At 40.5% G+C, this 26,879-nt stretch overlaps 1 long non-coding RNA gene across 1 annotated transcript in view; it reads right to left on the reverse strand.

The window, feature by feature from the left end:
- Positions 1 to 11,827: 11,827 nt before the first annotated feature.
- The window catches only part of LOC123380788, a 33,350-nt gene continuing 18,298 nt past the window's right edge, over positions 11,828 to 26,879 (reverse strand). The window contains exons 3-4 of the long non-coding RNA XR_006586969.1: positions 12,108 to 12,219; positions 11,828 to 11,976 (exon numbers count right to left, since the gene is read on the reverse strand). This is a non-coding gene — a long non-coding RNA (uncharacterized LOC123380788). The remainder of the gene's footprint in view (positions 11,977 to 12,107; positions 12,220 to 26,879) is intronic.

Raw genomic sequence — 26,879 nt, forward strand, 5'->3', positions numbered from 1 at the left:
CCTCCTTTTCCTTCTGTCTTCTCCTTCTCCTCTTTCCCCTCCTCCTCCTCCTCCTTTACAAGAAAAATGGAATCTTGAGTCTCATGTTAGAAAAATGTGGTGGGGGGAGGGAGTGCCTGGGTAGCTCAGATGGTTGAACATCCAGCTCTTGATTTTGGCTCAGGTCATGATCTCACGGTTTGTGAGTTCGAGCCTGGGTCAAGCTCTGCACTGACAGTGCTGAGCCTGCCTGGGATTCTTTCTCTCTTCCTCTCTCTCCGCCCCTCCCCACCCTTTTCTCAAAATAAATAAATAAACATTAAAAAAAAAAAAAAGGAAGAGGAGGATGGAATCAACTCAGTGTCAATCTTCTCATACTGACACAGCACAACATTCTTACTGAGTATATCCTATTCTCCAAAGCCAACATATCCTGCTCAGCTTCCTAAGATGTGTTACTCCAAATAGTTTTCAGGTGCTTCACAAATTAGCACTTTTCATTTTATTTTTAAACTTTGTATTTATTTTCTTTTTTATTTTGGCAGTTACATATTTACTTGAAAGTATATTAGAAAACATCAAATCGGTGATTTCATGGATATCATTGCTTAGGACCGGGCTAAAGGAGACATTTTTGTTTCAAAATTAGGCAGATGATTTTAGAAACTGATAAATACACTACAGGGCCACTTGCGCCCTGATAGAACAAAAATCGCGAAGCTTTGGAAATGCTGGCAGATTGTGCCCCCAGACTTGGTGGGAACCTCCAAGCAGGGTTAGTGCCAGTCATGCCAGGTGGCCAGCTCTTCCTGCTCCCCGCCACCCTTTGGACAGTGTGATGAAAGGAACACACCCTCATCTGCCTTTCCCCACACTGCCGTGCCAGGTAGGCGAGCCGTCCCTGCCCAGGGTTTTCCTCCCAGCATCAGGAAGCAGTCAATGAAAGTGCAGAGGCCGCCAGACAGGGCTACAAATAGTGTTCGAGAGCTAATCTCCATCTCCTTCTTTCCTTATTGGAGCCCAAGATCTCATTATCAAAAGCTGATAATGTTCACTTGATCCCATGAGGGGCCTAGCTGCTTTTAGCTGGGAGGGGAAGGAGGGGTGAAGGCGGGACCTGGGCAGGGGTGGAGCGTCTCTTGCTCAAACATTGCCATCATGTTTAGCCTGGGCCCCTGCCAGGTTTTTGGGAGGGGGAAAGTCATCCAACTGGGTGCAGTCTGAGCACCTGGGTTCTCTGGTGGAAAGGTGGTGTAAAAATGCAGAGATGGGCAAACTGATCCAGACTCCCTCCCACGTGTTTAGGTGCTCAGAGCAAACCTAAATGCATGAAGAGCTTCCCCTGATAACTCCGAAGACTGCTTTAATGATCGCTGCTGCACGCTCTACTATATTTAGACAAGGGCGCCATCTTGCTTTTCTCGGGTTCTTCCCAATTCTTCTGCTTGGAGATTGACCCAGGGGAATTCTGGTTTTTATCTCCATGGAAGGAGTTGCAGTTTCCTCACCACCTCTGGGCATGTTGCCGACTCCCTCAGCCGGCAGATTGTCACGTAACCACAGGCCGAGCCTTGGCTCTATCTCCTTTCTTCCGGTCTACCAAAAGCAATTCTACAAATTATCCTTTCTGTGCACCTAAATCAGCAACCGGGCCCAAACTGGAGAAAGAGGAACAGAATCCTAGGAGTAAAACACTGATTTCCTCTCATATTCCAGCAGAGCATGGAAGACTGGTCAAATTCCCTAGGCTCCCAGGGTCGGCTGTGGGAAAGGAGGTAAAGGTGTCCTGCCCAACTTGGATGACGCACCTGCTGAATATCTGCCATCACTTGTAAAAAGCATCTGTGGACCAGGAAAGTCCATCAGGAAAAAGGGGGGGGGGGGGGGAGGCAAGGGACACAGCAGTAACTACAGAAATGTTTGCAAAGGGATTTTCTGAGAAGTTGGGGGGGTGGGGGAAGCACACTACTAATTTGTTACACTGCTTGGGAATCTAAAGCTTTTGTGAAGGGAACTATGTAAGGACGTTGTGAATTTGCTGGTGAGTTGGCCATCAAGGTGGAGAATATGTGCCCCAAAGGGAGGGAAAAAACAAATAGAGAAGATCCAGTTGGAGAGCTGCACAGTTTAGACAACTAATGGAAAGCCCCCAGAATGAGTACACCTTTTCCCAAGCTAAGTGTCTGGGCCTGTCCAGGCAGCACCAGCTTCCACCCAGGCCCTGGGGGACTCTCATCTAGCACCTTGCGAGGCAGGTGGGAACTGTTGTGGGCAAGGGTTGGGCTCCCATTGTCTTCCCTGTGCTCAGCGAAGCTTCTGTCAGGATAAGGGAGCCAGCAGAACGTGGGCTGATACACCAAGGAACGCCTCCCCTTGGCATCGCACCCCCTCGACGACTGAGTTAGCTCCCACCTGGACTTGGGGTTATGGGCCAGATTGTAGGACTGTTGTGGGGCCACAGTAGTCTCATCTAGAACACAGGTGCCTGGAGTTCTGGGCTGGCCATGGCTGTTCCCTTCCCAGGAGTCCTGCAGAGAATGAGTTTATTTTGATACTGATCTGGTAGTTCAGGTCCATTCTTAGCAGAAGACTTCGGTGGTGCAGTTCTCCAGCAACACAAATCTGCTACAGAAGATACTCACTATGTAGAAGACAAGAGTCCGGGCTTCCTAACTGGGATCTCTTGTTTTGACTATGAGGCTCTATCATGTTTTAGAGAATACACTTGGACTTGTGGTATATGTGAATTAACTAATACTAACCCAGGCACTAGCCAGAGCTGTTATATTGGGTACCCATCTATTTTATTTCTAAAACACATTTGGCTTGTTTACAAATTTGTAATTGCACCCTTGCAACTTGAACTTTTAAGGAGTTGAAGCCAGAGCCTAGAGGTCTACAGCATTTATTTTTTTATTTATTGATTTATTCATTTATTTACTTATTTGGCAACATATGGCCTAATAAGTACAAATAGCCACCCATCTGTGAGTGCTGCCTAGTGTGGTGGGAAAGGAAGAAAGGAAGAACTGTCAGGCATACCAGCACATAGGGGAATCCCTTTTGTTTAAGAAATGCTTCTTCAAAGGAACTGGCACCCCTGCCTCCCTTTGAGGGTGTCGCTGTGTGGGAGGCTCTGTTGGTCTCCCTACAATGACAAAGCTGAAGAGCCTGTCTTGGGTTGGTGCTTCCCTCGAAATGCACAGTCTGGGCAAAAAATACAGACACAAAGCATGCACAGAGATGAAGTCAGTGCTGAGCAGAGTGTGGGCTGAAGAATCCTGCCTCCTAAGGAGGTGACAGTCAAATGACGCTGGCTCATCATGTATGTCAAAGGCAGCGGTCGGCAGGTAAATAGCAATTAAGCATTTCCCACCCACTCACAAATTCCACGCTGGAAACGCTGGTCTTGCAGGAGCCCCTTCCACTATTGGGTCCATTCACATCCAAGCTCTTTTTAAGAAGGAAACAAACAAGCCTCTAACACATCAGGCACTATTTCAGAATGTTTTCAATAGTAACCACGGACAATCTGTAACTTTCCCCTCTCATGCCCTAGCATTTAATCACTTAAACTTGCCTTGTTTTGTTTTCCGGGAAATGAGATAAAAAGCCAAGTTTCCAATTGTAAGCACAGATTCAATATATAAATATATACATAAATACAAATATTTATTATAAGAAAACTTAACTGAGCAGGAACTCACTTGAGCAGGACATGTGTTCCCCTTTAATAAGCTCTACATTATTATCCACCACAGCTGTGCTCAGAGCACAGAAACGAAATATTCTCATTTGGACAGAGTATGAAATTACGTAAAATCCCACAAATAAATGGATTCAATGAAGCAATATCCAATAAATTAAGACTACGAATGCCAAATTTAAGAATCTATATCAAAGAAATAGGACTCTATTTTTTAAACTGGGAGAGATCTCAAGTGCTAGTGAATTCACAGAAGGAACAAGAAATTGGAGCAACCATGAAATGCTTTGTCGGTGAATGAGTGAACAAGGAAAAGCTGAAATAATACGATTCTTATATGGGTACACTTTCTAACTTGTCTTTTTTTTCATGTTTATTTATTGTTGAGAGAGAGAAAGAGAGAGAGCGCGGGGGGGGGGGGGAGCAAAAAGTGAGGGAGACACAGAATCCTTAGCAGGCTCCAGGCTCTGAGCTGTCAGCACAGAGCCCAATGCGGGGTTCAAACTCACAAACCCTGAGATCATTTCCTGAGCCCAAGTCGGATGCTTAACCAACTGAGCCACCCAGGCACTCCTCTAATTTATCTTTAAAGTCTAATGCAAATAATACTTCCAGTGAGTAAAGAATGTACCTAGATTTGATAAATGGTTATCATCCCATGCTACCTAAAATGCTGCCTTTCAAATAACTGATGTCTGCATCTCAACAATAGCTATATCTCTATTACCCAAATGTTACGACCTATGGGAAAATACAACTTTGCCTGTGGAGGCTCCTATTTCAGATAACGTTACTTCTTATCATGGTAAAACGAGATAGTAAACAGTATTCTCCTTCTCTTCCAACTTCCCAAGGAGTAATAACTACATTTTTATGTAAGCCAATTTTGCTCTAGAGATCTGGATTATCTATGCAGGAGGGAGGGGAGGGGGATAAGAGAAACAGTGAAGACTAGTGATACAATTAAATAAAACAAATTGTGGTTTGTCTGGGGTTTTGGTCTATAACCTGCCAGGAAGTGAGTGGAGAAGTCATTGGCAGGTGCTGCATTTTGGAAGAAGGCTTTTTTGCAGCTGGGTAAGTCAGTACAATGCCAGCCAATGTAGGAAGAAGGGCAACCTGCTATGTAGCACAATTTGAGGTGTACCACAAGACCCTGCTGGCCGTAAAATAGCTCTTCCTCTAGCCTGCAACAGCCTAATATTCTCTTCTGCCAATCAATATTGGCTAAGTATAAGGCTTGTAAGTATTAACACTTTTTGTATGCCCAATAGTTGCTGAGCACCCAAGCAAATAGGAGATACCATCCCTGACTTTAAGACCTAACAGATCAGAGCAACAAAGCTGAAGTAGATGAGAATGTCAAATACATTAAGACAATATATAATTAAAATTGTGTGATAAACTTTCAAGTGCTACAGAACTAAGAGAAGGAAGAAAGAATTGGCACAATCATGGAGGGCTTTGTCAGTGAACGAGTGAACAAAAGGAGGAATAAGGTCTAGAATGACAGCGTGGATTAGAGGAAAGGATAAGAGATCCAACAAGTGCAATGGCACAGGGACAGAGGTAAAGGCAGACTTTCTCAGGAAAATGAGACATGGCTGATTAAAAGGGTGCATTGAAGGGGCGCCTGGGTGGCTCAGTCATTTGGGCGTCCGACTTTGGCCCACGTCATGATCTCACGGTTGGTGGGTTTTAGCCCTGCGTCGGGCTCTGTGCTGACAGCTCAGAGCCTGGAGCCTGCTTTGAATTCTGTGTCTCCCTCTCTCTCTGCCACTTCCCTACTCATACCCTGTCTCTCTCTGCATCTCAAAACTAAATAAACATTGAAAAAAATTTTTAATAAAAAAATTAAAGAGTGAATTGAAGGCACTGATGGAAATAATAGAGAAGGATCAGGTGACAGGAGGCCCCCTTTCTGGTCGATAATCTCCATCTTTATGGGTTTTTTTTTTCCTTTTGTAAAGACTAAGAAATGAAACCTCTACTCCAGTTATATTTTATATCGTCATTCTATTTATTTCCTCCATAAGATTTATCACAGACTTTTGTTACCTTGTTTTTAATTCATTTACTTTTGTACTTACTTATCTACTATTTATTGTCCATCTCCTGCCTGGCACATGGTTTGTGCTCAATAAATAACAAATGAATGAATGAATGAATGAATGAATGAATGAATGAATGAAAACTGTTCCTACAATCCCACTTGGTGGAAGCTGGGTGGGGTTGTCTTTAGCTCTCTTGCCTTATCTCAAACTCATGGAGTATTTTATGTTTCTCTTGAAGGCAGATGGAGCCCTGTCCTGAAGAATCTAAAACAAAGCATTCTTTCTGAGGGGTAGGGGATAGAGATCTTCAGTATCAATTCAAGTCTTGTGAAATTTAAGAAAGATTAGATGCCACACTGGGGAATGCTGTCCATCAGTCACAGTTTAGAAGCAAGTTGGTATGTGGGGAGTGAGAGGAAGAAGAGGCATTAGAGAAGCAGGAAAGACTAGAATTCTGGAATCAAGGGAAAAGGAGGTGTGTGCACAGAAAGGGAGTGACCATCAAAAGAAGAGAGAATTTGTAGGTCCTACCTTTTACTGAGTCTAGAATAGGTCAAATTGGAATTGCAGTGACTCCTCCCCAGTGTCTCCCTGCAACATGGAGAGTAGCCAGGGAATCAGAAGGGTTATAAGACCAGAAAGGTCAGAAGACCTGAGCAGTTATAGATGAAAGTCTGGAGGAGACTGCTCTGTGAAGGCAATATCACTCCAGGAATGTCTGCACTTTAATTAGACAATAGCAAAACTAACCCAGTAAGTGGTACAGTTACCTCTTCATTCATAGGATGATAGAATCTTAAGGGCTGAAAGACTATTGGTGATACTTGTAATCAGCTATCAACCTTCAGAGAGATTGTTTCCACAGTATCCTAAACTGAAAACAGCCTATACTCATTTTAAAAATTCAAAGAGAGGGGCACCTGGGTGGCTCAGTTGGTTAAGCGTCTGACTTCAGCTCAGGTCATGATCTCACAGTTTGTGAGTTCGAGTCCTGCATCAGGCTCTGTGCTGACAGCTCAGAGCCTGGAGCCTGCTTCAGATTCTGTGTCTCCTTCTCTCTCTGCCCCTCCCCAACTTGTGCTCTCTCTATGTCTCTCAAAAAAATAAACATTAAAAAAAATTTTTTTTAATGCAAAGAGGAAGTCACTTTCAACAATGATACAGCCTTTTCTTTTCAAGAAGTTCTTTTATGACCCAAGACCAAAAAGCCAGCTAGACTGAGAGCCAGGCCTGTCTAAGTATAGTTCTAAAACTGATTTGCAGAAACCAGAACCAGTGGGCTCCATTCTTGTAACCACTGCCAAGTACCAGTTCTCTCTCACTACGGTCCCTGGCTTACTTCTTGCCTCAGCCTCCTCTCGTCTTCTTCATGCCCCACATTATAAAAGAAAACATATTAAAGGACACTGAGTCACATGGGACAGGAAACTTAAAATCCCACCTGTCCTGTCCTATTTAGTATAGGGCAGCTGGCTAGTTTGTCTTTCTCTCTAACTCAAAGTATTTGTCCCACTCAACCTACTTCCAATTTAAAAAATCATATGAGAACTGGTACTACAGATTTGCAAAGTCCTTAATGTGGAAAGAAAAAAAATTCAGAGTTTTCTATTTTTTACAGTTTTGTTCAATGGTTAGAAATTTGTCTTGGCATTATTCTTTATAGGATACATAATGAGCTTTAGAAAAATAATGGTCTTCTGCAAATTTAAACCACAATGAAACTGGACCACTTTCTTCTACTATACACAGAAATAAATTCAAATAGATGGAAGATCTAAATGTGAGACAGGGAACCATCAAAATCCAAGAGGAGAATACAGGCAGTAACCTCTTTGACATCGCCATAGCAACTTCTTTCTAGATACGTATCCTGAAGCAAAGGAAACAAAAGCAAAAATAAACTATTGGGACTTCATCAAAATAAAAAGCTCCTGCATGGCAAAGGAAGCAATCAACAAAACTAAAAGGCAACTGACAGAATGGGAGAAGATATTTGCAAATGGCATATCTGATAAAGGGTTAGTATCCAAAATATATAAAGGACTTATAAAACTCAACACCCAGAAAACAAATAGTCCGGTTTAAAAATGGACAGAAGACATATGAATAGATATTTTTCCAAGAAGACATTCAGATGGCTAGCAGGTACACGAAAAGACGCTTAACATTACTCATCATCAGGGAAATACAAATCAAAACCACAAGGAGACATCACCTCACACCTGTTCAGAATGGCTAAAATGAACAACACAGAAAACAACAGATGTTGGTGAGGATGCAGAGAATGGGGAACACTCTTACACTGTTGATGGGAATGCAAACTGGTGCAGCCACTCTGAAAAACAGAATCAAAGTTAAAAAATAGAACTACCCTACAATACCAGCACTACTAGGTATTTACCCAAAGGATGCAAAAATTCTGATTTGAAGAGGCAAATGCACCCCAATGTTTAGAGCAGCATTATCTATAATAGCCAAATTATAGAAAGAACCCAAGTGTCCATCAACTGATGAATGGATAAAGATGTGAGATATATATATATATATATATATATATATATATATATGTATATATACACACACACACACACACACACACACACACACACACAGTGGAATCTTACTCAGCCATCAAAAAGAATGAAATCTTGCCATTTGCAATGACGTGGATAGAGCTACAGAGTATTATGCCAAGCAAAATAAGTCAGTAAAAAAGACAGATACTCTATGACTTCACTTATGTAGAATTTAAGAAACAAAATAGATGATCATAGGGAGAAACAAAAGAGAGAGGCAAACCATAAAACAGACTTTTAAGTATAGAGAACAAACCGAGGATTGCTGGAGGGGAGGTGGTCAGGGATGGGTATTAAGGAGGGCACTTATCGGGATGAGCACTGAGTGTTGTATGTAGGTGATGAATCACTAAACTCTACACCTGAAACGAATATTACACTGTATGTTAACTAACTAGGATTTAAATAAAAACTTGAAACTACCAAAAAAATTTTTGTCTGTGTGTGGAGCCATATATGAAAAGTTGAAAAAAATGCTTTGAAAATGAGTATATGGGTTGATATTATTGAAAGCCATATTCTCATTGTGGAAGAAGGAACATACAAATATGAAATGGCAGAAAGCCAGAAAGAATCCTGTATAACTGTGCTGGAGTTGGAGGAACTAGTATGAACTATGATTTCTAAAATATGTATGTTTATATGCATATATGTGTGTATGTGTATATTATAAACATATACATGTATATGTGTATACATATGCATGTATAAATGTATGTATGTCTTAGCTCTATACACTAAAAGGTTCAAAAGGAAAAGATGCTCCAAATAGCAACAAACATACCTAGACTTTGGTCCCTAATACAACTCCCCACTAAGAGGATCTAGGAGTTCTCAGAGAAATGTCTGATTCCAGAGACAAAACAGGATAGATCCAAAAGACTCTGGGGTATCTTGCTGTGCCAGAAAGTAAGAAGGTACCCAAAACAGAGATGAAAACATGTTAAAAGGATACCACGACTGGCTTGAACGGACTACTCCTGCCCAAATCTGGAACAATTTGAGTATCAATGTCTCAGCATCAATTGTGAATTTTAAGCCACTGAATAAATCAGAATTCATCTGTCCACTCCAAAAATACATAGATAAGAATGATGATTATAATGATAGATGATCGATAAAAGTCAGGGTCTCTAGTTTACAGTAGAATGCAGAGGACCAAATAGTAAATACGGAGGTGGTACTGGAGTTAGAAAATTATCATTTTGCAGGGTGCCTGGGTGGCACAGTCAATTAAGCATCTGACTCTTGACTCTTGATCTTGGCTGAGTTCATGATCTTGCAGATTGTGAAATTGAGCCCTAAGTCGGGCTCTGCGCTGACAGTGCAGAGCCTGCTTGTGATTCTCTCTCTCCCTTTCGCTGCCACTCCCCAAAATAAATAAAGAAAACATTTTTAAAAAGAAAATTACCATTTTGCAACTATTAATGGTTAAAATCCAACTAAGAAAGAATTGTCAATGAATGTTACATCTTGGAGGAAATTTTTAGTTAGATGTGGGATATCTGTATAATCCTGTCAGTTACAAGAGAAAGAGAAAAAGCAAATTGTATAATGCAAAAATCAGGCAAGATCTTGACCAGGGTATCAAAATTAGTATCACAAGACAGATGGACACTATGTGCTTCCAGAAGCAATATCCAGACAGGATACATCACCTAGGCAGTAATCTGGTTGAGAATGCACAATCTCAATCTAATCACAAGGAAACATCAGGTAAACACAAAATGAGAAATGTTATATTCATTTTTAAAAGTGGGGGGAGCAACTATATTCTGTCTTTTTCTTTTTTTTGTTGTTGCAAAACTGTTTGTTTGTTTGTTTGTTTGTTTGTTTGTTTGTTTGTTTAGGGAGACAGAGAATGATCAGGGGATGAGCAGATAGAGAGGAAGAGAAAGAATCCCAAGCAGGCTCCAGACTGTCAGCACAGAGCCTGACGGAGGGCTTGATCTCATGAACTGTGAGACCATGACCTGAGCTAAGATCAAGAGCCCAATGCCCAACTGACTGGGCCACCCAGGCGCCCCTCTTTAAAAACTGTCAAGATCAAGGAAAGGTAGTGGGATTTGCTCCAGATGAGAGGAGGCTGGAGACCCTTGACAACTAAATGCAATACCTAACCCTAGATTGGATCCACTGAAGAAGAAAAATACTATAAAGGGACATTACTAGATTACTGATAAAATTGGAGCATGGATAGCACCTGAAAGGAAAGCCCTGTATCAATATAAATTTAAGAAGTAGGGTACCTGCGTGGCTCAGCCAGTTGAGCATCCGACTTGGACTTATGTCAGGATCTTGCAATTAGTGAGTTCAAGCCCCACATCGGGCTCTGTGGCTCAGGGCCTGGAATCTGCTTCGGATTCTGTGTCTCCCTCTCTCTCTGCCCCTCCCCCGTTCGTGCTCTGTCTCTCTCTGCCTCTCAAAAATAAATAAACATAATTTAAAAAAATTTTTAAGAAGTAAATGACTGCATAGGAGTCATGCTTAGGAAATACCCACTGAAGAATTTAGGCGTAAAAGGCCATGATGTTTGTAACTTACCCTTAAAAGGTCGAGAAAAAAATAGAGAGAGAGGGAGAAGTAAAGGAGCACAAATGACTAAGTAAATGGCATAAACATTAAATATAAGTGAATCTGAATAAAAGTTCTGAGTGTTCCTTGCAACTCTTTTTACATTTGCAAACTTTTTTGTAAGTTTGAAAACTATTTCCAAATAAAAAAGCTTTAAAAAAGAAATGCTTTGATATTCTGTAGCTCTAAGGACAAAGGAACAAAAGGAAATGATTTCATGAAAAGGGGTGCTTTAGTGTGATCTTTTCATTATAATTGCAAATTAATTGTCTTGCTTACTTATTTTGAATGTAAAAACATTTGAAAAATATTTGAAGGAAACTTATTTGAAAGTGACATTTTTAGATGTTGCGAACCTCTGCTGGGTCATCAGTATCTTACACTAAGGATCATGCGATCTTGCAAATAAAAATTCCCTAGCTCAATATACATTGACCCTGTCCACATTTATCTGTCAAATTCCAAATCACAATCCCCTCCTCAAATTATTTCCCTTAGGTTTAGAGAACAACATGATCTTCCTACTCTATACATATTTAGAATTCTCTCCAAACCCAAATTTACAATAATAAAGGAACAGGTTGGAGCTCACAGCCTGACAACCTAAGCCCGCTGCAGAGTTTACTCAGACTATCTTTTGTGCCAACTAATTTGCATGAGGTAGACTAAATTCACAATTTTCAATAATTACACATTTTATTTCCTAATCTCCCCCCACTACACCCCAAGAAATGTGTTTGCTTTAGCCACTTAGGGTTTGTTTAGTTGTTTTGTTTTTGTTTTTTGGGTTTTTTTGTTTTTGTTTTTTTTAACAATTTAAACCACTTACATTAGGAGAAAGTTTCCTGAGTAATCACGGTGTAGAAACAGAACAGTACTTTACCTAAGATGAATGCACAAAGTTTTTTCAATATTTAGAAGTATTTATTGCACGAAAAACAAACATGGAATCCAAAATACTTCATTCGAGACCATCAAAATGCTCTAAAGAAGTGATTGCAGAACTTGTTCCTGCAAGCTGAAATAGTCCCGGCGCCGCTGGCCCCCTTACGCGGAAATCTCCACCAATACTGGTCACTGGAGACACCTAGAGGACATATTTGGAAACTACATGGGAACCGACCGCAAACGCTCAAGGGTTCTTATTGCCGCCTCCGCGTTTAAGAAGTAAAACTTATTCAGGATGCCTCGTGGGAGGAAGGGAACAGTGTTGCGCACCTGGCTTTGGTACTGAAAACTGGGATATTAGATCCTCTGCACATGCCAGAGTAATTTTTCATGATGCTTGATGTCCTACATTAGCTTGATGAGAGCATGTTCTGGGATATTCCTGTTAAAATAAATGAGAATGAGTGTCAATGGCTAAAAGAAAATCATGGAAAACCTACATTGTGGTTGATAGTGGTCAAGGAGGCAAAAAGCTTTTGCAGCATTTGTTCCGATACCTTATTTGCTTTCCCAGTGCATAATGCTACTTGGACCTGTAGATTATGTAAACTTTGAAAGGTTATTTTCAGGCCATTGAAAATTTCCCCTTGGCTTACAAAAAGCCCCAGCTTTGTCTGCCCATTGGTAGAAAGGAGAGATGACCCATCTTTTCCCTTTGGCCCATCCACCTCCAGTATTCTTTTCAATTAGTAGCAAACTGGTGGAGACCGTGTTTTACTGCTTTCGGAACCTGTACACAGTCTGGGTGGGCAGCGACATGAAGTTACAGTGAATGTACCAGTCTGTTAAAACACAGCCACAACTATAACAAGAACAACTATTTTTAACACAAAATTCCATGGCCCAGAGAGTTTAAATATTTCAAGCAATATTTATTACAATAAGAATGCAGGCTGTGTCTAGCACTCCTTTATAATGGAATTTGGCCAGGGCCCTCCCATGGAGATAGCACACCATTTTATGAGAAATTTGCTTTTTCCTTTGTTACCGAGGGATTCAACCACATATAGATCAAGAGTATTGCTTCAGGAACATCTGCTTTGTTGACCCAATTACTGATTAAGAATACTTGAACTTTCTACCAGTTTCTTCTTCTCATTTTGGGGATAGGGATCAGGAGACAGGAAGAAGCTGCTCGCTAGTGTCTGGAAGTACTTACCAATAACAAACTCGAATGAGGCTGCATTTTTATGTCCAGACAGGGTGTGGTTAGACATAGACTTAGAACTGGGGAAAATGTGCATTTGGCAATTTTCAATTTCTTTTTCAAGGGAGGAAAACAATGAATGGACTTGTTAGTTCCACCAAGGTCAAGAGGAGTGTTTGCTAATACACACGGGGATAGCATTATCGTTCAGTCTTTATTGAGCACCTATGTGAAAAGGATAAAATCAAACGATGTGAACAATTCTGAGGTTCACACATAGTGTAATTCAGTCTGAAGCTTGAATGATACAATCTCTTTAAATCCATATACAAAATAAGCACAAATGTTTTGGGATGACTAATTAAACGCAGATGATATTAAGAGATTTTGAATTAAAGTGGAACCAAGTGGCCATTGCTGGAATACTTAATATGAAAACAGGAATCCGGAAGACTCATAAAAGTAGAATAAACAAAGGCCTGATTTAAAAGAAATAAACTAATCAAAACTTTTTTTTCTCTTAGGATGTATCCTACATGCTTAGAGCATCTAAGATCATGGATGCTATACCGTTTTTTTTTTTTTAAGTAGTCTGAGGGATTTTCTTGATTTTAATTTATTTTTAAATATATAAAGAATCCACTTGAGTTCAAATTTTTGGAAGAAGAATAAGATATGCTATAAAAAGTTTTCTTCCCACTCTTGTCCCTTAGCAACCAGTTTCCTGACTCAGAAGCAGCGAATGTTAATTTTTTATGTATCCTTTATTTTATGCATAAATACACACACACACATACAGACCCGTGCACAAATCTTTTCTCTCCCTTGCTTTTTGCACCTGCATCAGCACTTTAAACATTGTATTCTGTACCTTGCTTTTTGCACTTTTTTAAAAAATTTAAAAAAAATTTTTAACGTTTATTTTTGAGACAGAGAGAAACAGCATGAGTGGGGGAGGGGCAGAGAGCGAGGGAGACACAGAATCCGAAGCAGGCTCCAGGCTCTGAGCTGTCAGCACAGAGCGACACGGGGCTTGAACTCACAGACTGCGAGATCATGACCTGAGCCCAAGTCGGACGCTCAACCAACTGAGCCACCCAGGCGCCCCCATTTAATATATATTTGAAAACATGAAGTACATAGAGCTCTCTTATTCTTTTTATAACTATATAGTATTCTGATGTATAGATGTCCTATAATTTATTCAATGAGCCCCCTGTTAGTGGATATTCACATTGTTTCCAAATCTTGTTTTCAACCTTTGCTACTACAAAAGTGGAACAGTATATAAACTTGTACATATTGATATACAAGATATATACCTCTATGTGTAGAATAAATTCCTTGGAGTGGAATTCTGGGTCAAAGGACATGTACATTTGTAATTTGGATAGATTCTTCCAACATTTCCCCAAAGAGGTCATACCATTTACATTGCACCAGCATTATACAGAAGTGTCTGTTTCCTCACTCTCCACGACACATAGACTTTTTAAAAATATTCACCTCCTTCTTCCCTGAGCCTGAATGTGATCATTACTAGGATTTCTCTATTCTGGGTCTAACCCACAAAAAACCCCACTATATTTCAACCTAGACCCCCTACTGTCATCATCTATCACTGCCTTCACCCCTCTCCAGAGCCCACAAATCCAGCATTCGCCCTCACTGCTCCGCTCTGGTTCATGTCATTTCCTCTGCTGGAATGTCTTTTCCCATCAGTACTGTCCCTCCAACCTACCACCTTTCAAAGCCAAGTTCTACCGTCACCTCTTCCATGAAACCTTTCTCAGTTGTCTGGCCCTTACTGACCTCTTCTCTTCTAAGAGCTTCCCAACAGGTATGCCATAAAAGGGTTACAGGCAAATGATGCTGTTGATCCCCTTCAGCTCTCAGAATCGGCAGTGTCTGGGGCCTAGGGTCTAGACAGGTCCTCCTGGACAGGTCTGCATCATTACTTTACCCCAGAGTTTACACAGAATTATTATATTCTATGCACACCTTGACGTGAAAAGTGGAAGGAAGATTTCTAGGTTTTCTGTATTCTTACTGTGCTTTTTGTTCATTTGCTCTGTCCTGGAATAAGAAAGCTGTCTCTCTTAATACAGCAGTTGGGTTTTGCTCAGTGATCCAATGGGAAAATATTTTTCTTTAAATCGTATTGACTGGGACTTCTCAATTCTTTGTTAAATAGTAGTTGGTGAGATTTGCATTTGGGGAAATGAAGGCCCAGAGCAACGAGTTACTTGTCCAAGGTCACACGGAGGAGCAAGTGGTGAAGCACCAGCCTGGACCAGAGGTGAAAGTATATCATTAGGATCAGGATGAATTCCATTCTGTGCACCTGAGGCACAAAAGAACAAATTCCGGTCTGCCTGACTGCAAGGCCTACCTGTGGGACCACCATGCCACACTGCTCCTGTGAAGGCTTGCTCACAGACTGATGGGGGGCTGCTGAGCCAAGAAAATACCCTCTTGCTTCAGTGACAAAATAGAAGCCATCAGACATCAGGGGTTGTTACCAGACCCTCATCTTCCCATCACTGAATCTCTGAAACTTCCAGTATCTGCATTCATCCTTGCCTTCTTCCTTCCTGTTACAACAAGGGGGGTGGGGGGTCAGAAGGCCTCTTCTCTTCTGTGAGGCCCAGCGTGGCCAGATCCCAACCCCTCCATGAATTATTCTCTTTGTCTTCTATGTCCTCATCCTCTCCCTCCCAACTGAATCATCCCCAGCATCAAACATAGTCCAGTAACTCCCTTCTTTTTCTTAATATATTTTTAAAATGTTTATTTATTTTTGAAAAAGAGAGGTGGGAGGGGCAGCGTAAGGGGGACAGCAGATCCTAAGTGGGCTCTGTGCTGACAGCACAGAGCCCCATGCAGGGCTCGAACTCACAAACCATGGGATCATGACCTGAGCCGAAGTCAGACACTTAACCGACTGAGCCACCCAGACGCCCTGGTAGCTAGCTCCCACTTAAAAAAATTGTTTTTGGGGGGCCCCTGACTGGCTCGGTTGGAAGAGCATGTGACTCTTGATCTTGGGGTTGTGAGTTTGAGCCCCATGTTGGGCCTGAAGCCTACCTAAAAAAAGAGAGAGAGAGAGAGAGAGAGAGAGAAAGAAGAGAAAAGAAAGAAAAAAAAAATTGTTCTTTGACCCTCCCCCTACCATCACCTATCTCCCTGGAGTCTGTTCGTACAGAGCCCAGAGCGTGAGAACACTACAGCAACAGAGATGAAGACCCTGCCAAAGATGGCGCCCTGGTTACAGGCCTCAGTGGCCCCAGCTGTGGCTGAGCCTTTCCGGGCTGGTGTCAGCTGTGTTGACAGTCGAGGCCTTGCTAGGCAAGAGCATGGTGCGTCACAGCCTCGATATCCAAGGTTGGCTGCTGTGACAGGGGTCATGGGGGCAGCACCCGTTTTTGTAAATATCTCAAAGGAAGAGGAAGAATAAGGAAGACCTTAACAGCTAAGGCAGTAACCCCTCCAGGGTTACTGGAGGTCAGACATCACCCTTTACATATGTTAATTCATTTCAAGGCTCACAGCTCTAATAGGGGAGTGTTATTATTATCATCCCTGTTTTCAATTGGGAAAATTAAGGCACTTATCCACGGTCACATGGCTAGTAAGTGCAGAGCTGGCTCTGGAGCCTATGCAGGAAGCTCACAATATACCAGGCCTCTGTTAGCACTTGCCAGTGGCACAGTTACCACTTTGGCCTTCACTGTGCTGGAAGGCATCACTGCAGAGACTCCAAGGTAAGAAGGAGCAAACTGACAGAAGAATTAAGGCAGGGACTCCCCAGTTGGTGCAAACATGTCATGCAAATAAAAAATGTCCTTTTAGGTGGGCCACAGTCCCAAGGCCTGGTAAGCAGATGGTATTTGTGTGTCAATTAAGAAAAAGTACTTCTCCTCTAGGCAAAGGGAGCTAGGGCATGAGGTTTGGTGAGTGAAGCAAGGACTGGATTTCAATCCCACAGGATACTCAGCTGGGGGGCCTTGACATTCACAACTGCACATGGTGGTTCCAAATCAAGGACAAGAGAAAGAGAGAACACAATGAGCATGTAGCTCAATAGTGTCTCTTATATAACTACATTTGCAGATGATATCAAAGATCTAGACAATTTAAAATGTGATGTATATGTGATCTCTATCTTGTGTGTGCCATTAGCCCATAAACTCAAAAAGAGGTCAAAGTTAATTTTGGTGCCCAGATGGCCATGACTCTAAATATACTCTCCCCGTCCCTACCTACTCAGGCAGGACTTATCTGCACCCAACACAAGTGATTTCTGGAATTCCCCAAAGGGAAGCCCCACTTGTGCCTACAAACCAGATGGTAGTTCTAGACACTTAATGGTGTTCCACCACCTCTCGCTCCAGCCCAACTTGCCAACATCACTGCCTCTCCTAAAACCACAGATACCTTGCCAACACTTTTTGGAAGCCATGAAAGCTACCAGTCCTCCAAGGGCCATAGGAACACTAGGGGCAGTGCAGAGGGAAGGAGAATAGTTTTCTCCCCAGTTCTGTACCACATCTTCTCACCTAAGCCCTGAAACAGCTCTATCTGCATCCAGAATCTCCCAAAATCTTCCATAAATGTTTTTAACCCATACTCAGAATCCCATTTAGCCTTCCTGTCGGTTTCTGATCATCACTGCTTAAACTAGAGAGACTGAAATCCAACTTCAGGGGCTGAACAGGAAACAGACACTATTGCCATCCTATCCATCCATCCATCCATCCATCCATCCATCCATCCATCCATCCATCCATCCTTTGAATAACATTGGTTGAGGCAACTTTGTTTGTGACACTTGTTCTAGGCACTAAGAATAAAACATTTAATAAGACAGACAAAATTGATACTCTCAGAGAGCTTACATTCTAGAATGGGTGAGCAGATAACAATCAAATCAATCAATTAATTAATAAGAACCTATTAGCTAACGGGGCTCCTGGGTGGCTCAGTTGGTTGAGCATCTGACTTTGGCTCAGGTCATAATCTCACAGCCTGTGGGTTCGAGCCCCACATAGGGCTCTGTGCTGACAGTTCAGAGCCTGGAGCCTGCTTCGAATTCTGTGTTTCCCTCTCTCTCTGCCTTTCCCCTGCTCATGTTGTCTTTCTCTGTCTCAAAAATAAACATTAAAAAAAAAAAGAAGCTATTAGCTAGTGATAATTGCTATGTTGGAAATAAAACAAGTTAATGTGATAGGAAGAGATTGGGGAACTACTTTGGATTAATTCAATATTTTTCAATCCTATCAAACCCAATATCCTCTATCCATAACAAATATAAGAGCATTTATGATTCTGAAATAAAATTCTTAGGTGAGACAGTCTACTTTACACATAATTTATCTGTACATATTGACATAAATAAATATGTGTATATGTCTAGCTCTAATAAAGAGGAGAAAATAAGAGGACATAATTTTTTAATAAAATATAGATTCTAATACGTAAACTATTGAAAACTGAAAACATAATGAGGTGGCCACATGTTTTCATTCATACATTGAGTCTCCACGAATGCAAAAGCCACAAATGCCCAATAATGATGAGAGTATTAGGAGTGACCCAAGTATCACTAGCATTTTCCTTAGTGACATGATTTACCAAACAGGCAACAACTCTGGATATTGCCTCAAACAAAACAATAGATTATCTTTCATCACTTTACATGGTAATTTCATTGTATCCCTACAAATTTTATATTTTAGTGGATGTTATAACTAGGCAAAAAATATTTAGTCGTTAGATATCTTTGGGACTATGGAGTGGGTTCTTGGTACATATACTCATAAACAGTTTTCCCCCTACATGATAAGTGGGATATTCCAAGTCATGCAGAACGTAGGCCAGTCCTTCGCTGAGAGGACTCAACTCTACATTGCCATATATCTGGCATCCCCAGCATCCCCTCCCACCCCCAATTACTGTGACAAATAAAGATGTCCCACACATTTCCTAAACAGCTCCTAAGATTGGTGCCACCCGAATGGAGAACCACTGGAATGAGTGATTAGGGAAGGGCTTGCTAAGAAGCTACTCTTTCAGAGCCATGAGGGAGAAACATTCTGAGCAGAAGGAACCCCAGATCCACATTCACTACAGGGATGCAACAAGTGTGGAGGGCTCAAGAAGCAGAAAGCCTGCTGGGACTAGAATACATTTAGTGAGGAGTGTGGTGAAAGATAGCTTTGGAAAGGTGGACAGAGGTCAAACCACATAGGGTCTTCTGGCCAATGTAAAGACTCAGACTTTATTATTAGTGTGACAGAGGCATTAACATGGGGGTTGTCGAGCAAGGGAAGGCCATTATTTAACTTTGGTTAGCCACTGTGGCTGGGGAAAATGGACTTTGAAAGGAGAGGCAAGGAGACCAGTTGGGAGTCTGTTTCCAGGTGTACAAGAAGAGGATGATGAGGGATTGGCCTAAGATGTTAGCCTCAGAAACAGAGAGAAATGGATGGCTCAAGGACAGGCCTGGGAGAAGAGTCAACATGATTTGCTAATGGACTGGAATCGAGGGGTAAAAGAGGAGTAATCAAGGATGATGGCTAGTGGGTTTTTTTTTTTAATGTTTATTTATTTTTGAGAGAGACAGAGATGACCAGGGGAGGGACAGAGCAGAGGGAGACACAGAATCTGAAGCAGCGTCCAGGCTCTGAGCTGTCAGCACAGAGCCCAACGTGGGGCCCAAACCCACAAACCTTGAGATCATGACCAGAGCTGAAGTTGGACACCTAACCAACTGAGCCACCCAGGTGCCCCAATAGCTGGTGGTTTTGACATAAACAATTGGATGGTTGTTAGTGCCATTTCCAGTGTTGGTAAATCTGAGGGAGGAATAGTTTTTGTTTATTTGCTATTATGTGTGTCAAGAGTTCTGTTTCAGGGGGTGTGCCTAGATGGCTCTGTCAGTTAAGCATCCAACTTCAGCTCAAGTCATGATCTCACAGTTTGTGAGTTTGAGCCCCTCATTGGGCTCTGTGCTGATAGCTCAGAGCCTGGAGCCTGCTTGGGATTCTCTCTCTCTCTCTCTCTCTCTCTCTCTCTCTCTCTGCCCCCCCCCCCCGCTTGTTCTCTCTCTCCCAAAAATAAATAAACATTTAAAAGAAAAGAGAGAGAGAGTTCTGTTTGGGATGTGTTCTGTTTGAGATGCCTGTTAGACATCCAGATTGACACATAGGCAAATAGTCCATGTGGAGTTCAGGGGATAGAAAAGGCTGGGTTACAAGTGTAAGCATCACTGGAGAAACTGTGCAAAGAGCAAGTGGAAGTCCCATCCCAGAGTCCTGGGGCACAACACCTCTTAGAAAAAGGAGTAGGGGTGGTTGGGGGAGTTAGAAGGAAACCAGGGCAGTAGCATCATGGAAACCAAAGCTATGCGGGCAGATAACACATTTGTGGAGCCTGAAGACTTTACTACTGGAGAGGAATCTGCTTTAAGTTTGACGCAGCAAAATTATGAAAACAAAATTGGGTAGTAGGTGAATACTTATTTAGAATGAGAAAAAAAATAATCTCATACTAGTTTTTTATCCTACATAGTTTGGCTCCATACTGATTATTCATAGGACTATGGCTTTATAATGTAATTATCTGTAGTTTGAATACAAAGAATTCAACCTTTCCTCTAGCATTGTTGATTGGATTTGTTTTATTATTAATTTTTATAAATTAAAAAACGTCATGAGTCATAGTTTGTAATGCCATGTACATTTTTAGAAGTGATGTCAAGTTTAGAAAGCCTCTGTCAGGTTTGTTTCACAAATTATGGGGTAGTGGCACATTTTAAGTTTTCTTCTGTAAGTTTTATTCCTCTAGTTGTCATTGATGTTCTCATAGTGTCGTATTAGAAGTTTGACATTAGTTTCATCAATGTCAGTTTTCCATGTAAATTAGCAAGAAATGTAAGTCTTTTCCCAATGTGCTTATATGATTTACTTCTCTTCATTAGTGGGATTACCAAACAATCCACAAATTTATTAATTACTTCTACTCAAAATGTATCTTTTCCTCTTAATGTTTTGTGGCTTTGGTTTTAATCTGCAAACATTTTGTTACAATTTGCTTCTCAATATCAGGATAATTAATCTATCACCTTTGTTTCACATTCCATCACCTTTTCCTCTGAATTTTCTCTCCATTATTTCATATATCAATAAATTTAAAATGACATAAGAAATATACTTTATGTAAGGCCAAATCAGAAGTCTATAATTTCTCACTTGTGCTTCTGGAATATTCCAAAACATTTTTCCAAATTGCAATTAAAACAACATCGCCTAATTTAATCAACATTTTTAATAAACCCTTTTGCATCTGGTTGTGTTAAGCTTTCTCTTCTGGTCTTTGAAAAATATGTTTTGGAATCCTTGAAACATTGTTATATCCATATTGCAAGGCTTAGAATAGCTTTATAATGGCAGATAATCTCATTACACTTAGATCTCTTAAAGAAAAAGCCGAGGTGGCATATTTGTTTAAAATGCTGTTTAAAAAAAAAAAAAAAAAAAAAAAAAAAAGGTGCCTGGGTGGCTCCTTCGGTTAGGCATCTGATTTTGGCTTAGGTCATGATCTCACGGTTGTGAGCTTGAGCCTCGCTTTGGGTGAGCCTGCTTCTCTCTCTCTCTCCCTCCCTCTCTCGGCCCCTCACTTACTTGCGCCCTCTTTCTCTCAAAATTAATTAATTTAATTAAATTTTCTATCTGCAAGGCACCTGGGGGGGGGGTGTCTCAGTCTGTTAAGGATAGAATACACTTGAATGTAGAATGCACAATCACCATCTGCAAGCATTTGTCACTCCCATATATAGACTTTATTTACTTACCTAGTTTTTAATGTTTATTTATTTTTGAGAGGGGGGAGGGGCAGAGAGAGAGGGAGATCTGAAGTAGGCTCTCTCTGCTGTCCCCACAGAGCCCAATGTGGGGATGGAACTCACAAACTGTGAGATCATGACCTGAGTCGAAGTCAGATGATTAACCGACTGAGCCACCCAAGTGCCCCTTATGTATGTACATATGGATGGATGGATGGATGGATGGATGGATGGATGGATGGATGGATAGATGGATTTTTGAGACGGCGCGATCAGGGGAGAGGAGCACAGGAAAAGAGAGAGAATCTTAAGCCAGCTCGGGCTCAGCTCGGAGCCCAACGTGGAGCTCTCAGTTCCACAACCCTGGGATCATGACCTGAGCTGAAATCAAGAGTCAAATGCTCAATCAACTGAGGGACCCCCAGGGCCTCTCTCATATATAAATTTTAAATAATAGGGTAGTATTTGATATCTGGTTTATTTCTTTGACTCACTCATTAATCTACACACCTTTTTTTAAAAAATGTTTTTAAACATTTATTTATTTGAGAGAGAGAGAGAGAGAGAGAGAGAGAGAGAGCACAAGCTGGGGAGGGACAGAGAGAGAGGGAGACACAGAATCTGAAGCAGGCTCCAGGCTCTGAGCTGTCAGCACAGAGCCCAACACGGGCTCAAACTCACAAACCTTGAGATACCTGAGTCGAAGTCGGACAATTAACCAACTGAGACACCCAGGAGCCCCTATACACTTTTTTAAATACACATTATTATTAGTCTTTAATAGGTTTTAGATAAGTCACATTTGTTCTTTTATTTTGACATTTTTTTTCCAAGTCCTTATGCAAAAATAGAATTCAGCAATTAGGTCAGTGATTCCCATGAAATTAACTTTGTTTGAAGAAAACAATGTTTTCACTATGATCTCTGAAGCCATTTTTATTTAAAAAATGTAATAACTGCTGCTGCTGTTATGGCATTCTAAATATTTCAGAATGTTTTTCCTGTTTATTTTTCAAGAAGCTGGTTTAGTACATTTTTGTTAGACTTACATATACAGTTGATCCTTGAAAAACTTTTTGTTGCAAACAAAAATTTGCATATAACTTTTGTCTCCCTAAAAACTTAACTCCTGATAGCCTAACATTGACCAGAAGCCTTACAAATAGCATATAGCCAATTAACACGTATTTTGTATCTGTAATATATATTGTATTTTTACAATAAGCTAAAGAAAAGAAAATGCTATTAAGAAACTCATAAGGAAGAGAAAATACACTTACAATGCTGTATTTATAAAAAAAAAAAAATTCCATGAATAACTGGACCTATGCAATTTAAACCTGTGTTGTTTAAGGGTCAACTGGCATTTCAAGTAAACGTGGTGTCCTTATGCTCTTATGCTCTGTGGGATACATTGGACTTTTTAAACCTCTTTTATTTTTTATTTTAATTTAATTTATTTTCAAATTTACATCCAAGTTAGTTAGCATATAGTGCAACAATGATTTCAGGAGGAGATTCCTTGATGCTCCTTACCCGTTTAGACCATAACCTCCCACAACCCCTCCAGTAACCGTCTGTTTGTTCTTCATATTTAAGAGTCTCTTATGTTTTGACCCCCTCCCTGTTTTTATATTATTTTTGTTTCCCCTCCCTTATGTTCATCTATTTTGTCTCTTAAAGTCCTCATATGAGTGAAGTCATATGATTTTTGTCTTTTTCTGACTAATTTCACTTAGCATAATAGCCTCTAGTTTCATCCACATAGTTGCAAATGGCAAGATTTCATTCTTTTTGATTGCCGAGTAATACTCCATTGTATATATATGTGTGTGTATATATATATGTGTGTGTGTGTGTGTGTGTGTGTGTGTATGTGTATGTGTGTGTGTATACATATATATGTATATATACACACACACACCACATCTTCTTTATCCATTCATCCACTGATGGACATTTGGGCTCTTTCCATACTTTGGCTATTGTTGATAGTGCTGCTATAATCATGGGGGTGCATGTGTCCCTTCAAAACAGCACACCTGTATCCTGTGGATAAATGCCTAGTAGTGCAATTGCTGGGTTGTAGGGTAGTTCTATTTTTAGTTTTTTCAGGAACCTCCATACTGTTTTTCAGAGTGGCTGCACCAGCTTGCATTCCCAGCAGCAATGCAAAAGAGATCTTCCTTCTCCGCATCCTTGTCTACATCTGTTGTTGCCTGAGTTGTTAATGTTAGCCATTTTGACAGGTGTAAGGTGGTCTCTCATTGTGGTTTTGATTTGTATTTCCCTGATGATGATTGATGTTGAGCATTTTTTCATGTGTTGGTTGGCCATCTGGATGTCTTCTTTGGAGAAGTGTCTAATCATGTCTTTTGCCCATTTCTTCACTGGATTATTTGTTTTTTGGGTGTTGAGTTTGATAAGTTCTTTATAGATTTTGAATACTAACCCTTTATCTGTTATGTTGTTTGCAAGTATCTTCTCCCATTCTGTCAGTTGTCTTTTAGTTTTGCTGACTGATTGTTTCTTTCATTGTCAGAAGCTTTTTATCTTGATGAGGTCCCAATAGTTCCTTTTTGCTTTTGTTTCCCTTGCCTCCAGAGGCATATGTGTTGCATATGAAGTTGCTGCTGCTGAGGTCAAAGAGGTTTTCGCCTGCTTTCTCCTTGAGGATTTTGATGGCTTCCTGTCTTATAATTAGGTCATCCGTTTTGAGTTTATTTTTGTGTATGGTGTAAGAAAGTGGTCCAAGTTCATTTTTCTGCAATGAACTTGCTGTCCAGTTTTCCCAGCACCATTTGCTGAAAAAATTGTCTTTATTCCACGGGATATTCTTTCCTGCTTTGTCAAAGATTAGTTGGTCATACGTTTGTGGGTCCATTTCTGGGTTCTCTGTTTATTCCATTGATCAGAGTTCCATTGACCAGTACCATACCATCTTGATGATTATAGCTTTGTAATACAACTTGAAGCCTGGGATTGTGATGCCTCCAGCTTTGGTTTTCTTTTTCAAGATTGCTTTGGCTATTCAGGATCTTTTCTGGTTCCATACAAATTTTAGGAATGTTTGTTCTAGCTCTGTGGTGTTATTTTGATAGGTATTGCATTGAAAATGTAGACTGCTTTGGGTAGTATCGACATTTTAACAATATTTGTTCTTCCTATCCAGGATCATGGCATATTTTTCCATTTTTTGTGTATCTTCTTCAATTTCTTTCATAAGTTTTCTATAGTTTTCAGTGTAAAGATTTTTCATCTCTTTGGTTAGATTTATTCCTAGGTATTTTATGGTTTTTGGTGCAATTGTAAATGGGATAGATTCCTTGATTTCTCTGTTGCTTCATTATTGGTGTATAGGAATGCAACCAATTTCTGTGCATTGATTTTATATCCTGCAACTTTGCTGAATTCATGGATCAGTTCTAGCAGTTTTTTTGGTGGAATCTTTTGGGTTTTCTACATAGAGTATCATGTCATCTGTGAAGAGTGAAAGCTTGACCCCTCCTGGCTGATCTGGATGCCTTTTATTTCTTTGTGTTGTCTGATTGCAGAGGCTAAGACTTCCAATCCTATGTTGAATAACAGTGGTGAGAGTGGACATCCCTGTCTTGTTCCTGACCTTAGGGGGAAAGCCCTCAGTTTTTCTGGACTTTTTAAACTTCTTAGTGCATTTATCCAGGCCAAAAACCCATCTTATATAATCTGTCTTGTTGAAAACAGTTTATAAACAAAATAATAAATGCAATCTTTAGTTTTAGAATAGGCTAGCCAGGTTCTCATAACTGTCTGTTTTTGAATATAAATAAACTGTATCCATTTGAGAAGTATATTTTTTTAAAAAAGTATATGTTTTCCCATGATCTGTTCTGTTGAATTCTCTGTGAATATTATTAGATCAAAATTTGGAAATACTTAACTCTTTCATTATTCAATGTTGACTGAAATCATTGCTCCTTATAACAGACCACAATGAAAGATCATGGCAATTATCAGGACACCTGGATGGCTCAGTCAGTTAAGCGTCTGACTTTCGGTTTCGGCTCAAGTCATGATCTCACAGTTTTGTGAGTTTGAGCCCCGTGTCAGGCTCTGTGCTGTCAGCATGGAGCTTGCTTGCGATTCTCTCTCTGTCCCTCTCTTTCTGTCCCTCCCCCACTCACAATGTCTCTATCTCTCTCAAATAAATAAATAAACTTTTAAAAAAGATCATGGGAATTATCAAAATCAATAAATTCATCAAAGCTTCTGTTTTTGTGCATTCTATTGACTGTACACGGCTTTTTTTCCTTTACTATTACTTTCATCCTCTGTTTTCTGTTTCTTGTTTCAAGTGTCTTGATTATCATAATTGCTTTTATCCCTTCTGTTGGCTAGCATGAATCTTTCCCTAATCTTCATGATTCTGAATACCAGGGCCTTTAGTGTCTGTTGTGATGTAATAAAAAAATATTTTTTTGGCATTTTAAACCTTCTACCTTCCCTTTCTTTTTTTCAGTACCACCTCATCATAGTTGAATAGTGAAATAATCGCTAATACCAAAAAATAAAGATCTAAAATGAACATATACACAAGAGCAATTCAAATAAATTGTAAATTGCTGTGACATTGCATAGAGCAATGCAATTGTGAAATCAAATTTCTTTTATTCTACATACTTATAGATGACAACGTATAGGAATTTTGTGTCTGAAACACGAGTTTCTTCCAACCACTTCAATCTCTTGGTGCCAATTTTGGGGCCATTTCATCTGGAACCACTCGATTTTGAAGGACAAGAAGTGGCAAGCACATTAAAATGTAATCCAACATGACAAGATGCATAAAACACTCAACTTTACACACGTGTATACTCACTGCAGTGCTGTTCAGGTTCCTGCCCTATAGTTTGCTTCTGATAAATTGTTTTGCATGATTCCCATTTGTTTAATGTTTATTTATTTTTGAGAGAGAGTGCAAGAGGGGGAGGGGCAGAGAGAGGGAGACACAGAATCTGAAGCAGGCTCCAGGCTCTGAACTGTCAGCACAGAGCCCTATGTGGGGCTCAAA

This window comes from Felis catus, chromosome D2 (genome assembly GCF_018350175.1).
Source record: "Felis catus isolate Fca126 chromosome D2, F.catus_Fca126_mat1.0, whole genome shotgun sequence".
Taxonomy (NCBI): domain Eukaryota; kingdom Metazoa; phylum Chordata; class Mammalia; order Carnivora; family Felidae; genus Felis; species Felis catus.